Source organism: Podarcis liolepis (genome assembly GCF_965112155.1).
Source record: "Podarcis liolepis genome assembly, chromosome: Z".
Lineage (NCBI taxonomy): Eukaryota > Metazoa > Chordata > Lepidosauria > Squamata > Lacertidae > Podarcis > Podarcis liolepis.
This window is the reverse complement of record NC_139570.1, coordinates 22,643,720-22,656,901: the sequence shown is the minus strand read 5'-3', so window position 1 is coordinate 22,656,901 and position 13,182 is coordinate 22,643,720.

Sequence of the window (13,182 nt, the reverse complement as noted above, 5' to 3'; positions counted from 1 at the left end):
TGGGGGACAGGAGGTGGGTGGCTGTGGAGGACTCCCTGGTTCTGAATAGGGTAACTGTGCCCCCTGAAGGACCAGGTTTGCAGCCTGGGAGTCATTTTGGACTCACAGCTGTCCATGGAGGTGCAGGTCAATTCTGTGCCCAGGGCAGCTGTTTACCAGCTCCATCAGGTACACAGGCTGAGACCCTTCCTGCCCGCAGACTGTCTCACCAGAGTAGTGCCTGCTCTAGTTATCTCCCACTTGGACTACTGCAATGCACTCTACATGGGGCTACCTTTGAAGATGACCCGGAAACTACAACTAATCCAGAATGCGGCAGCTAGACTGGTGACTGGGGGCAGCCACCGAGACCACATAACACCGGTCTTGAAGGACCTACATTGGCTCCCAGTACGTTTCCAAGCACAATTCAAAGTGTTGGTGTTGACCTTTAAAGCCCTAAATGGCCTCAGCCCAGTATACCCGAAAGAGCGTCTCCACCCCCATTGTTCAGCTTGGACGCTGAGGTTGTCAGCATCGCCCTAGAGCCAATGCACCAACTGGACTCATGCACCTCAACCCCGACTGGGCTAGGCGAGCTGGGTAGCACCGCCAGAGACCTCCTTTCTCACAGGAACAGGTCACAGTGCTGTGGACTCACAGCTTAGAGCTGAGAGCACCGGATTCACTGTCTCAATAATACAGTCGTTGCGCAGCAGAGTTGTGCAGAGTCTTGCAGAGTATAAACCACTCGGAGAGCAGCTCTGTAGAATATCTTCCTTTTATTCTGTAACTACAACTATGATACAAAACTATATACAGAGCTGAATATTCTAAGCATAAATCAATGCTACACTGAGAGTCTGCAGCTGCACTTAGCAGCAATCTTATCTCTAGAATCTCTAACACTCTCACTTTCTCCGATATACTGACTGACTGTCTCTCACTCACACACACTGATAGATATGTTGCTGGGCAGAATAAGTAGATAGGCAGGACACGCCTCCTCCTCTCTGCAGAGTCAGCAGAGACCATCAGGAGACCATCAGGAGATTCTTGGGTAGGGAGGGGTGAAATCTCCTCATCCTCCCCCATTTCTCCGATATACTGACTGACTGTCTCTCACTCACACACACTGATAGATATGTTGCTGGGCAGAATAAGTAGATAGGCAGGACACGCCTCCTCCTCTCTGCAGAGTCAGCAGAGACCATCAGGAGACCATCAGGAGATTCTTGGGTAGGGAGGGGTGAAATCTCCTCATCCTCCCCCATTTCATCCGACCATTTCAAGAATCTTTAACATAACTGCAATTTACATAAAATACACATTGTGACAATACGAATGAATAAGCAGCTTCTGGAAAAATCTTCACACACATTTCTTCCTCTCAAATGCAAATTGACATCTCTAATTAGGCAGATTTGAACAAACCACTTTTCAGAACTCAAATACACGCTTGCTCCTTCAAATATCAGGTAAGAAATAAATGCAGCATTTTGTGCTATTACTCTCAGCACACATTCATGCCTGGTTTAAAAACCCCACCAGAGTTGCTCGTGACCGCAGTCTTTGCAAACTCTTCAGAAAACCTTTTCGGTGGTACACCCTTGGTTGTTCTCTCGGATCTGCGCAAAACTCTCTGATCCTCTTGTTCTGGTGCTTCCTCCTCTTTGGGAGAATGGGGAGCTAAAGTATATGAAGCTGCTAAGTCTGAGTCAGCGTCAGACTCACCTGAGGCTTTTGTGCTCTGATAATCTGTGCCATCATCTGGAACTACATTGGCATCAGGACTATCACCATCAGCAACACTTGCCTCCCTCTTAACTTTCTTTGCCCCTTTTGCACCATCATCACAAATGGGATGGCACTGAAAAACGCCAACTCTGTCCCATTGTGGATTGTCATCAATACTCCTGGTCAGCCTTATGGTTTTCGTGTCTGTGATCAGAACACGATAAGACCCTTTCTCATATCCTAGGAAAACACCATGTTCTCCACGCTTGCTCAGTTTGTCACCCTGCGAGGTGTGCACCCAAACCTCCGAACCAAAAATTTTAAAATGCTTTACACATGGCTTTCTTCCGTGAAGCATCTCATATGGGGTGCAATTTACACTAGACTGGTACCTCCTGTTATACACATGACAGAAAAACGAAAGAGCTTTAGCCCCAAAAGGATTGGGCAGCCCCGAATCATGTAACAGCATTCTGATTCCTTGCTGCAGAGTCTGGTTTACTCTTTCACATAAACCATTCTGCCAGGGTGATCTGGGCGTGGCCGTCCTATGCTCAATGCCCTGTTCAGAAAGAAAACTCTCAAACTCTTCTGAACAAAACTCTCCACCCCTGTCTGTGAAAAGGCAACGTACATTCTCATTATGTACATTTCTGAGCCATTTACAAAACTGGCGAAACTTGGTAAAGGCTTCAGACTTTTTCTGCAGCATATAGATCCAAACATATTTTGAATAGGAGTCTATCAGAACCATGAAAAACCTTGAATTGCCTCTAGAGAGTGCTAGAGGCCCCACTAAGTCCGCATGAATGACTTCATATGGTTTCTTGGCCTCTCTCCCAGACTCTACCTTTGGGAGCTTGCCTTGCCTTACTCTCAGCACAAGAAACACATTTCATGTGGTAGGGACATTCTTTCAACTTCATACCCTGAACCATATCAGGCATTTTTGCCACAGCCTGGAAATTCAAATGACAATAAATACGGTGGTAATAATGAATACATTGGTCATGCAACTTCTCATTCTTATCTACAGACAAATTGCAACACTCTTTCTCAGTTGCTTCTGCAGTGCCTGTACCTGAAACAAAAGGCAATTGGTACAATCCATTTACACATTTTGCATACAGAATGAGCTTGCTATCTCTAAGAATTTCACAGCGAGATTTAGCAAACACCACCTTAAACCCTTGACGATCAAGCTGGGAAACACTCAACAAATTGTCCTGAATATCAGGCGCATACAGGACATTCTTAATAGTTGCATTCAGGCTCTTTAAGAACACAGTTCCCTGAGCCACACTCGTGAGAACTGTCCCATCTGCTTGATGAATTTCTTTCTCTTGCTTCTCAAGCTGAACAAAGAGATTCTTATCTTTGGCCACATGGTTTGAACAGCTAGAGTCGACCACGAAGAAACTCCGCCCACGTTGACTGGAACAGCGAGAGATCAAAGCCTTTGAAGTAGCAGGTGCTTGGGGATTTCTTCCTCCTCCCCCTCTGCCTCTGAAGTTTCCCTTCTTCTTTGAAGACTTCTTGCACTGGAAACTCAAATGGCCTTGTGCTCCACACGAAAAGCACCGCTTCAATTTCAAAGCTTTAACAGCAGCAGTTTCACTTTCACTTTCCCCTGCTGAAGACTCAGGCACATTTTCAAGCATATTTTTAACAGCACAGTCCCGGCTTTCTCTAACAGCCTGTCTGCGATCCCACTCATTCAAGAGCACGCTAGACACATAATCTTCTGTTAGCCGGTCAGAGGGCATTGTGGAAATCTGGGCAGCTACTCCATCATAAGACTCATCTAGGCTATTGATCATCAGCATTGCAAACACAGCCTCTGAAATAGCCAGGTCTCGCTGAACAAGGTCCTGTCTGAGACGCTTTAATTGAGATAGATGGCTAGGCAAATCACCACCTTTCTCCAACTGCAGCCTGCACAGCTTCTTAAAGAAAATCACACTGGAACCAGCATTCTGCCTCAGATGCATATCTCTCAACTTATGCCAAACAGCTTGTGCAGTCTCTTGACCAGCAAGTTCACCAGCAAGTGGTCTGAAACACTCAAAACAATTGTCCCTCGGGCTTTCGCATCTGCAGCATGCCACTCAGCCCAATCATCTGCATCCTCATCGGGAGGGTCATCTTCTATCGTGTGAAATAGCTTTTCCCTCTGTAAAAGCGCTTTCATCTTTACTTGCCAAACTGCATAGGTTTCAGGCGTGAGGAGAGGAAAAGACAGAGCCATCTGGCCAGAATGTGCACAGGCCATGTCTGCTATTACTTAGAGCAAGACACTTCCCTCGTGCAACACAGATAAAGCCTTGACTCCCTCAGCCACTCTCTCTCCCACTCAGAGCGCAATTAACAGGCAAACAGGGATGCTATCTTCTTCCTTTGGCAGTCAGCAACATACCTCCATAAATCAAGCAGCAGCAACAGCAACAACAGCGGCAGCTTGAACACTCTGCTCCAAAACAGCTCTGCTTCTGGGCACCGCAAATCAGTCCAGCATGCAGCGTCCGTTCCACCGTCCGGCAATCAGCAACAGAAACCTCTGGCGACTGGGATGACTGGAACAACGTCAGGTCAGACGACTGGAACTACGACTGGGCCCATAACCGATGTCAGCATCGCCCTAGAGCCAGTGCACCAACTGGACTCATGCACCTCAACCCCGACTGGGCTAGGCGAGCTGGGTAGCACCGCCAGAGACCTCCTTTCTCACAGGAACAGGTCACAGTGCTGTGGACTCACAGCTTAGAGCTGAGAGCACCGGATTCACTGTCTCAATAATACAGTCGTTGCGCAGCAGAGTTGTGCAGAGTCTTGCAGAGTATAAACCACTCGGAGAGCAGCTCTGTAGAATATCTTCCTTTTATTCTGTAACTACAACTATGATACAAAACTATATACAGAGCTGAATATTCTAAGCATAAATCAATGCTACACTGAGAGTCTGCAGCTGCACTTAGCAGCAATCTTATCTCTAGAATCTCTAACACTCTCACTTTCTCCGGTATACTGACTGACTGTCTCTCACTCACACACACACACTGATAGATATGTTGCTGGGCAGAATAAGTAGATAGGCAGGACACGCCTCCTCCTCTCTGCAGAGTCAGCAGAGACCATCAGGAGACCATCAGGAGATTCTTGGGTATGGGAGGGGTGAAATCTCCTCAGAGGTCCAGCGCCGAGTGCCTTCTGGGGGTTCCCTCACTGCGAGAAGCAAAGCTACAGGGAACCAGGCAGAGGGCCTTCTCGGTAGTGGCACATGCCCTGTGGAACGCCCTCCCATCAGATGTCAAAGAGATAAACAACTACCTGACATTTAGAAGACATCTGAAGACACCTGCTTAGGGAAGTTTTTAATGTGTGACATTTTAATGTATTTTTAATCTATGTTGGGGTACAAATAAATTATTATTATTATTATTATTATTATTATTATTATTATTATTATTAAGTAAATAACCAAAGTTTTTTTTTCATGGTGGTGCCAGGGCTCTGGTATCCAAAGCCCTTGCACTGCCCCTCCCCCAAAGCCAGACTTCAGTAATCTTTTGAGGCCAATATGTGTCATTCCCCCAACTGGATCTTCTCAGTTATGGATCTTTTCAATATTGCACTATCTCACCTCTCCCTGTGTATGAAAACTGTCAGATCTCAGACTGCAACTAAGCAAGGTGCCAGGGAAGCACTTACTAGGCTTCTGGTTTAGGAAGGGTGGTACCAGGGTTCTGAGAAAGTGGTGCCAGCAATGCTCTGACAGCATCCCAGGGCCTGGGTGCCGTCCTCCAAAAAAGCAGAAAAAAGGGACATACTTGGTAAACATTCATGAAATGGTGCCCTGTGTGAGGCCAATATTTAGTACCCCAAAATAGTATTTCTCAGTTATGGATCTTCTCAATTTTGCACCACCTTGGCTAAGCGCCCTGTGCAGGGAAACTGCTAAGCAATGTGCCAGGCTCTGGGAAGGCAGCTCCAGGGCTCCAAAGCTGGAATCCTAGCAAGTGCTCCCCTACCTTTGCAAAGGAAGGAAGGGCTCTTGGCAAAGCCCTGGCGCTACATTTGCTGAAGCAGGTGCCTTCCTCAGCCACAGGGCTGGATTTCAGACTCAGAGCTGCAATATTAAGAAGATCCACTTGGGGGAGCCAAATATTGGCCTCACAAGATGCCATTTTAACACAGATAAGAGATGAACCAGATAAGATAAACTTCATAAAATGGCACCCAGCGTGAAGCCCATTGGCGTCCCCAAGTGGATCTTCTTAATTTTGCAGAAATTCAACATCGTGATACTCAACATTGTGATACATTGCGATGTACCCATATTGCATGATGTCTGAAATATGGATGGAACTATCTGGAGAAGCACATTTAAGGAGACACAAAAACAGAGAGACAGATAGCCACCTCAGCACTGCAGACTGTGCAAAGAAACTGTTGGCACCACTCTAAATCCACCGTGGCTAAACATTGCAATATCCCGATAAAACATGGTGTTTGAAATTAGGATGGAACCACGTGGAGGTGAAGAGCATAATGTCCCGGCAACTGCTGCTTCTGAGGTTGTCTTAAAGTTACAAATTTCTGCTTCCCTTTAATATATTGTTACAACTGTTATTTTATAGTACAACACATTTTCTCTAAAGTTAAAGCAGTAGAAGTAATTAGTATCATAGACCTCAATAGTAAGGTGGCAGATTGTTCCCTAATAGACACGATGGTGACACAGAAACACACACAGAGAGAAACTCACAGAGAGACACAAAAACGGGAGGTGAAGGGAGGAAATAGGCTTAAAGAACAGGGGAGGGTTTTTTTAAAAAAAAAAACCTCAGAAGTAAACAATCCCAGTTTATTCTTCCATGGGATCAGCAGCGGCAGCTTCCAAGCAAGTCCTGGCTGAGGGCAGCAGCTGTTTAACAGGCACAGCTGGTCAATAATTTGGGGGGCATTTCAGAGGCAAGGGGGAAATCGGGGGACAGTGCCTCATTACAGCAGGTGAGCGGAGAAGAAATTCAGAGAAGGAGAAAGGGGAAACCCACTCTCCATTTATTTATTCCCCTCCTTCCCCTCCCCCCCACCCCTGAGCAAAGCTGTGGTCAGATGAGGTCTACCTGGCTTTGTGAAGGTGGGGGTGGGGTGGGAAGGAGAGCCCTGACACCGCCTATGTGCAGGAAAATGCTGGGTCCCACATTGCAGCAAATAAAGGTGTCTGATTCTGGGAAGACAGTTCCAGGGCTCTGGCCGGGTCCTAGATCCCTTCTCTCCTTCCCAAAGCACATACTAGGCTTCTGGCTTCGGAAGGGTGGCACAACCTTCACAGAGATCCGTTTTATATTAGATCACAAATAGACCCCACAAAATGGGCTTCATAAAATTGTGCCTGGTGTGGACCAATACTTGGCGCCCCCAAGTGGAACTTATTAATTTTGCAGCTGAGCGCACTGCATAGAGAAACTGGTGTCAGAACTCTAATTCCGCACTGCGGCTGAGCATGGCACCTGCTTCTGTGAAAGCAGCTCCAGGGCTCTGGCAGGGTCCTAGAGCCCTTCTATCCTTCCCAAAGCTGTGGGATTGCTTACTGGGCTTTGGGAAGGGGGATGGAGGGCTCTGGGGCTCTGCCAGAGCCCTTTCTCTACTTTCCCAAGATCGGCAAGGAGCCCTCCACACAGGTTTTTTTCCGCATACAGCGGAGGTGAGGCAAGGGCTCCAGGACCCCAGCGCAGGAGGTACGTGTGGAAGTAAATACAGGAACCAAAGCTAGGATCCGATGATATTTTTCCCAGCTTTGGGGAGGCAGTGCCAGAGCTCTTGTACCCCAGAGCCCTGGCACCACCCTCTCAAAGACTGATAAAATGGATGGAGCTTAGTAATATTTTGAACAAATATGTTGCCCTCTTAAAAAAAATGGATCTTCTCCATTATGAATCTTTGCAATTTTACACCTGACCAGATCAACACCTATGCATGAAAACTGCAGGATGCTGCAGTGCAGCTAAGCAAGGCGCCTGCTTTTGGGAAGGCAGCTCCAGGGTTCTGGCAAGGTCCTAGAGCTCTTCTTTCCTCCCTAAGGTAGCACTAGGCTTCCGGCTTTGGAAATGCAGCAAGGGCTCCCAGATACGGCCAGAGCCCTGGCAACATTAAGAAGATCCACTTGGGGGCGCAAAACATTGGACTCGCACAGCACGCCATTTTAACAGATAAGAGATGAACCAGATAAAATGGGACTACATAAAATGGCAGCACCTCAGCTCTGCACGATGTTTGGTTTTCCAACATTGTGATATGTTACCTGCTAAACATCGCAATATACTAATATAACATGTTGTCTCAAATAAGGATGGAAATATCTGGAGGTGAACGGGGGTGATGTTCTGAAAACTGCTACTACTGACGGGGTCTAAATCTTACGTATTTTTATTTGCCTTTAACATATTGATACAACCATTATTTTATAGTACAGATAATTTTTACATCAGCATGTTTTCTCTAAAGTTAATACTGTGAAAGTAATTAGTATCATAGATACTCCACACACAGAAATAGGAGGAGAAGGGATGAAAGAGGCTTAAATTACAGGGGAAGATTTTATTTATTTATTTTAAACTCAGAAGCAAGTAATCCCAGTTTATTCTGCCACGGGACTAGCAAGGGAGCCCTGGCTGAGGGCAGCAGGGCTGGGTGGCAACTTGGGAGGGTGTATTTGGGACCCGCCTTTGCTGACATAATGCAACATTTAGAAGATCCACCTGGGGGCGCCAAATATTGGCAAGATGCCATTTTAACAAAGATAAGAGATGCACTAGACAAAATGTAAAATAGTGCCTGGCGTGAGGCCCGTTGGTGCCCCCAAGTGGATCTTCTTAATTTTGCAGCATCTCAACTCAACCCGATGTTTAGTTTTCAATATCGGCATAAATTACCAGCTAAACATTGTGATGTACCAATATCACATGATGTCTGAAATATGGATGGAAGTGGAACTATCAAGAGAAGCACCCTGTGCAGAGAAACTGCTGGCACCACTCTAAATTCGGTTACTGTGGCTGAGCAAGGCACCTGTTTCTGGGAAGGAAGCTCCAGGGTTCCAGCAGGGTCCTAGAGCCCTTTTGTCATTGCCAAAGCAAGAGACAGGAGGGGTCTGGGATGCTCCCAGACTTAATGCCACCCTCCCAAAGTCAAGTAAACAGATCTCCACCTTGCTGAGCCCATTCTGGTGTTTTTACACATCCCCCCCCCTCCCATGTACGGGATCCTCCTGTACATTCAGTTGAGTGGGGCCTCTGATTTCCCCATCCCCCCAGCGTCCTGCCCTGACAAAACCACAGATGAACATCTACCTGCAGCAAAATGAATAGTGGAGCCACTGTTCATATCCTTCCCCCAATCACCTGTTTCTGTTCTTGTAGCACTAGCTAGCAGGTGGGTGATAATGCTGAGGCAAAGGGATATGCACAAGAAGGACCCCCCACCCACCCTCAATGTTGGTTTGGCTGCAATGGAAAGCATTGAAATGATCTCTCCAGCAGCACACAATCCTGGGCAATGTACATGGAAGTCCTGGACTGCACAGACAACAAGACAATCCCCCCCCATTTGAAGTAAACCTATTCTTCAATTATTTAATTTGATGCACACAGACACACACCCCTGTGCAAAACTGTGATCACATAATGTTTACCTGACTATAGGAAGGCACTGCCAAAGCTCACACAGCCCTCCCAAAGATGTCTATATTTGGCAACCCCAAATGGATCTTCCACTTCAGAGTGCCAAACATTGGTCTAGTGGTCTGCCGCCATTTTCTGCTCCATTTATGATCTGTCATAAAATGGTGCCTTTGGAGGCCAGTATTTGGCACCCCTAGTGGAAATTCTTAATGTTGCACCTCTTCCACTCCACACCCTAAATCCGCACTGCAGCTGAGCAAAACACCTGCTATTACAAATAATAATGCAATGCCATACTTCCCTGGCTTTTTGAAGGAGCGACGGGCTCTAGGACCCTGCCTGATGCCTGGAGCCTGCAAGAACAGAATGCGCTTTCCCCTGCCACCTCAAATGCACCCCAAGTTGCTGCACAGCCCTGCCTCTTGAATAGTATTGGCCTCTGCTGGAGCTCGCTTGGAAGCTGCCGCTAGTCTGGTGGAAGAATAGACTGGGATTATTTACTTCTGAGTAAAATAAAATAAAATTGAAACCTTCCCCTGCTTTTTAAGCCTCTTTCCTCCCTTCTCCTCTTTGTGTGTATGTCTATGTGTTTCCTTATCCATCCTGTATCTTCTAACAGTTTTAATTTTAGGGGAAATGTGTTTACTTAAAAATTATCTGTATGGTAAAATTACATTTGTAACCATATGTTAAAGGTAAGTAAAAATTTGTTAGTCTTAGATCCCTCAGTAGTAGAAGTGGCCAGGACATTATCCTGATCCCTTCTAGATAGCTCCCTTTTTTCAAACATCATGTTATCCTGGTATATCACAATGTTTAGCTGGTAACATATCACAATGAAACATCGCGCTCAGCTGAGGTGGCGCCATACTAAGAAGATCCACTTGGGGGTGCCAAATATTGGACTAGAACCAGCCATTTTTTCTGTAACCTGCCATACTAAGAAGATCCACTTGGGGGTGCCAAATATTGGACTAGAACCAGCCATTTTTTCTGTAATCTGCCATACTAAGAAGATCCACTTGGGGGTGCCAAATATTGGACTAGAACCAGCCATTTTTTCTGTAATCTGCCATACTAAGAAGATCCACTTGGGGGTGCCAAATATTGGACTAGAACCAGCCATTTTTTCTGTAATCTGCCATACTAAGAAGATCCACTTGGGGGTGCCAAATATTGGACTAGAACCAGCCATTTCTTCTGTAATCTGCCATACTAAGAAGATCCACTTGGGGGTGCCAAATATTGGACTAGAACCAGCCACTATTTTGTCTGTAATCTGCCATATTATGGCGTTTTGGCGAGGCCAATCCTTAGCGCCCCCAAGTGGATCTTCTTAATGTTGCAGCACCTCCGCAAAGATGATGACATCCGAAGAGCCCTCATGCCACCCTTCCAAAGCTGGAAGCTTAGTAAATGCTTCCCCAGCTGCGGAAAGGAGAGAAGGGCACTAGGACCCAGCCAGACCCCTGGAGCTGCCTTCCCAGAGCCAGGCACCTTGTTTTGCTGCAATGCGGGATCTGAGCTGAAGTGGTGCAAATTGTGAAGATTCATAATTGAGAAGTTCCATTTAGGCGTGTCACATTTTGGCTTTAAAGATTATTAAAATCTGTCCATTTTATCCTTCTTTGGGATAAATATCCCACAGCTCTGGGATATTGTCAGAGCTAAGGCTAGTCCTCTGAAAGAATAAAATGTGTTAATTTACTTCTGAGTTAAAAAATAATAATAATGAAACCTTCATCTGCTCTTTAAGCCTCTTTCTTCCCTTCTCCTCTTCTTTTTATGTTCGTATATGTGTTTCTTTGTCCACCTCATATCTATTATGGAACATTCTCTCACCTTACTTATGACATCTATGCTTCAAATTACTTCTACAGTTTTAATTTTAGGAGAAATGTGCTGATTTAAAAAATATATGTACGGTAAAATAATATTTGTAACAATATATTAAAGGTATGTAAAAATTTGTAAGTTTTAGATCCCTCAGTAGTAGCAGTCACCAGGACATTACCCTGTTCATTTCCGTGCAGTTCATCTTATATTGGTAAATCACGATGTTTAGCTGGTAACATATCACAATGTTGAAAACCAAACATCGGACTAGACTGATGCCGCAAAATTATGAAGATCCACCTGGGGGCGCCAAATAGTGACCTTGAACTGGGCGCCATTTTCTGGAGTCCATTTTCTCGGGTCCACCTGTAATCTGCCATAACATGGTGCCTTTGGAATATCTGGTGCCACCAAGTGGATCTTCTGAATGTTGCACCACCTCAGCATAGGCGGCGCCAGGGCTCTGGTAGGCAGTGCTATGGGAGGTGTCATAGTCCTGGCACCGCCTTCCAAGAGCCCTAGTATCACCCTCCCAAAGCTGGAAGCCTAGCAAGTGCTTCCATGGCTTTGGGGAGGAGAGACGGGCTCTAGGACCCAGCCAGAGCCCGGGAGTTGCATTCCCGGAGCCAAGGATCTGGGATCCTGCAGTTTTCCTGCAAAGGGCTCTAATCTGATGTGAAGTGGTTCAAAATTATGGAGATTCATAATTGAGACGCTCTGTTTAGGCATGCCACATATTGGCTTCTATGATTATTAAAATCTGTCCATTTTATCTGCCTCTGAGAGGGCAGAGTGAAGGACCTGTGATGCTTGCTACAAGAGTTCTGGCACTTCCTTCCGAAAGCTGGGAAAACTTGATTTGAACCCAGCTTTGGTTGCTTTATTTAATTTCCCTCACACCTGCCCTGGAACACTGGCCTCAACTTCCAACCCCCCACCTCTTTCTGAGTGTGTATATTTTTCTGTGTATCCCTCCTGTATATAAGGGAACAGACTCTCACCTTCTGATATCTGTATTGCCAATTACTTCTACACCTTTAATATTCCAGATTTAGAAATTATCTGTTCTATAAAATAAGAGTAGTAACAATATGTTAAAGGTAAGTTAAAAAATTGTGTTTAAACCCCTCAGTAATAGTCGTTGCCAGGACATTATCCTATTTGCATCTAGATAGCTCAATTTTTTCAGACATCATGTTATATTGGTAAATCACGATGTTTAGCTGGTAACGTATCACGATTCTGAAAACCAAACATCGGACTAGACTGATGCCGCAAAATTAAGAAGATCCACCTGGGGGCGCCAAATAGTGACCTTGAACTGGGCGCCATTTTCTGGAGTCCATTTTCTCGGGTCCACCTGTAATCTGCCATAACATGGTGCCTTTGGAATATCTGGTGCCACCAAGTGGATCTTCTGAATGTTGCACCACCTCAGCATAGGCGGCGCCAGGGCTCTGGTAGGCAGTGCTATGGGAGGTGTCATAGTCCTGGCACCGCCTTCTAAGAGCCCTAGTATCACCCTCCCAAAGCTGGAAGCCTAGCAAGTGCTTCCATGGCTTTGGGGGGGAGAGACGGGCTCTAGGACCCAGCCAGAGCCCGGGAGTTGCATTCCCGGAGTCAGGCACCTTGTTCTGCTGCAATGCGGGATCCGGCACAGAGATCTGAGTTGAGGTGGTGGAAGATTGTGAAGATTCATAATTGAGAAGTTCTATTGTGGCATGCCACATAACTCGCTTGAAATATTATTAAAGCCTGTTCATTTTATCCATGACTTCACTGAGGAGGTGCAACATTAAGAATTTCCACTGGGGGGTGCCAAATACTGGCCTTGCACAGGGTGCTGTTTTATGACAGATCATAAATGGAACAGAAAATGGACTTGTGTAAAATGTCGGCTTGTGTAAAAACAATGTTTGTTGCCCTGAAGAGGATCTTCTTAATTTTG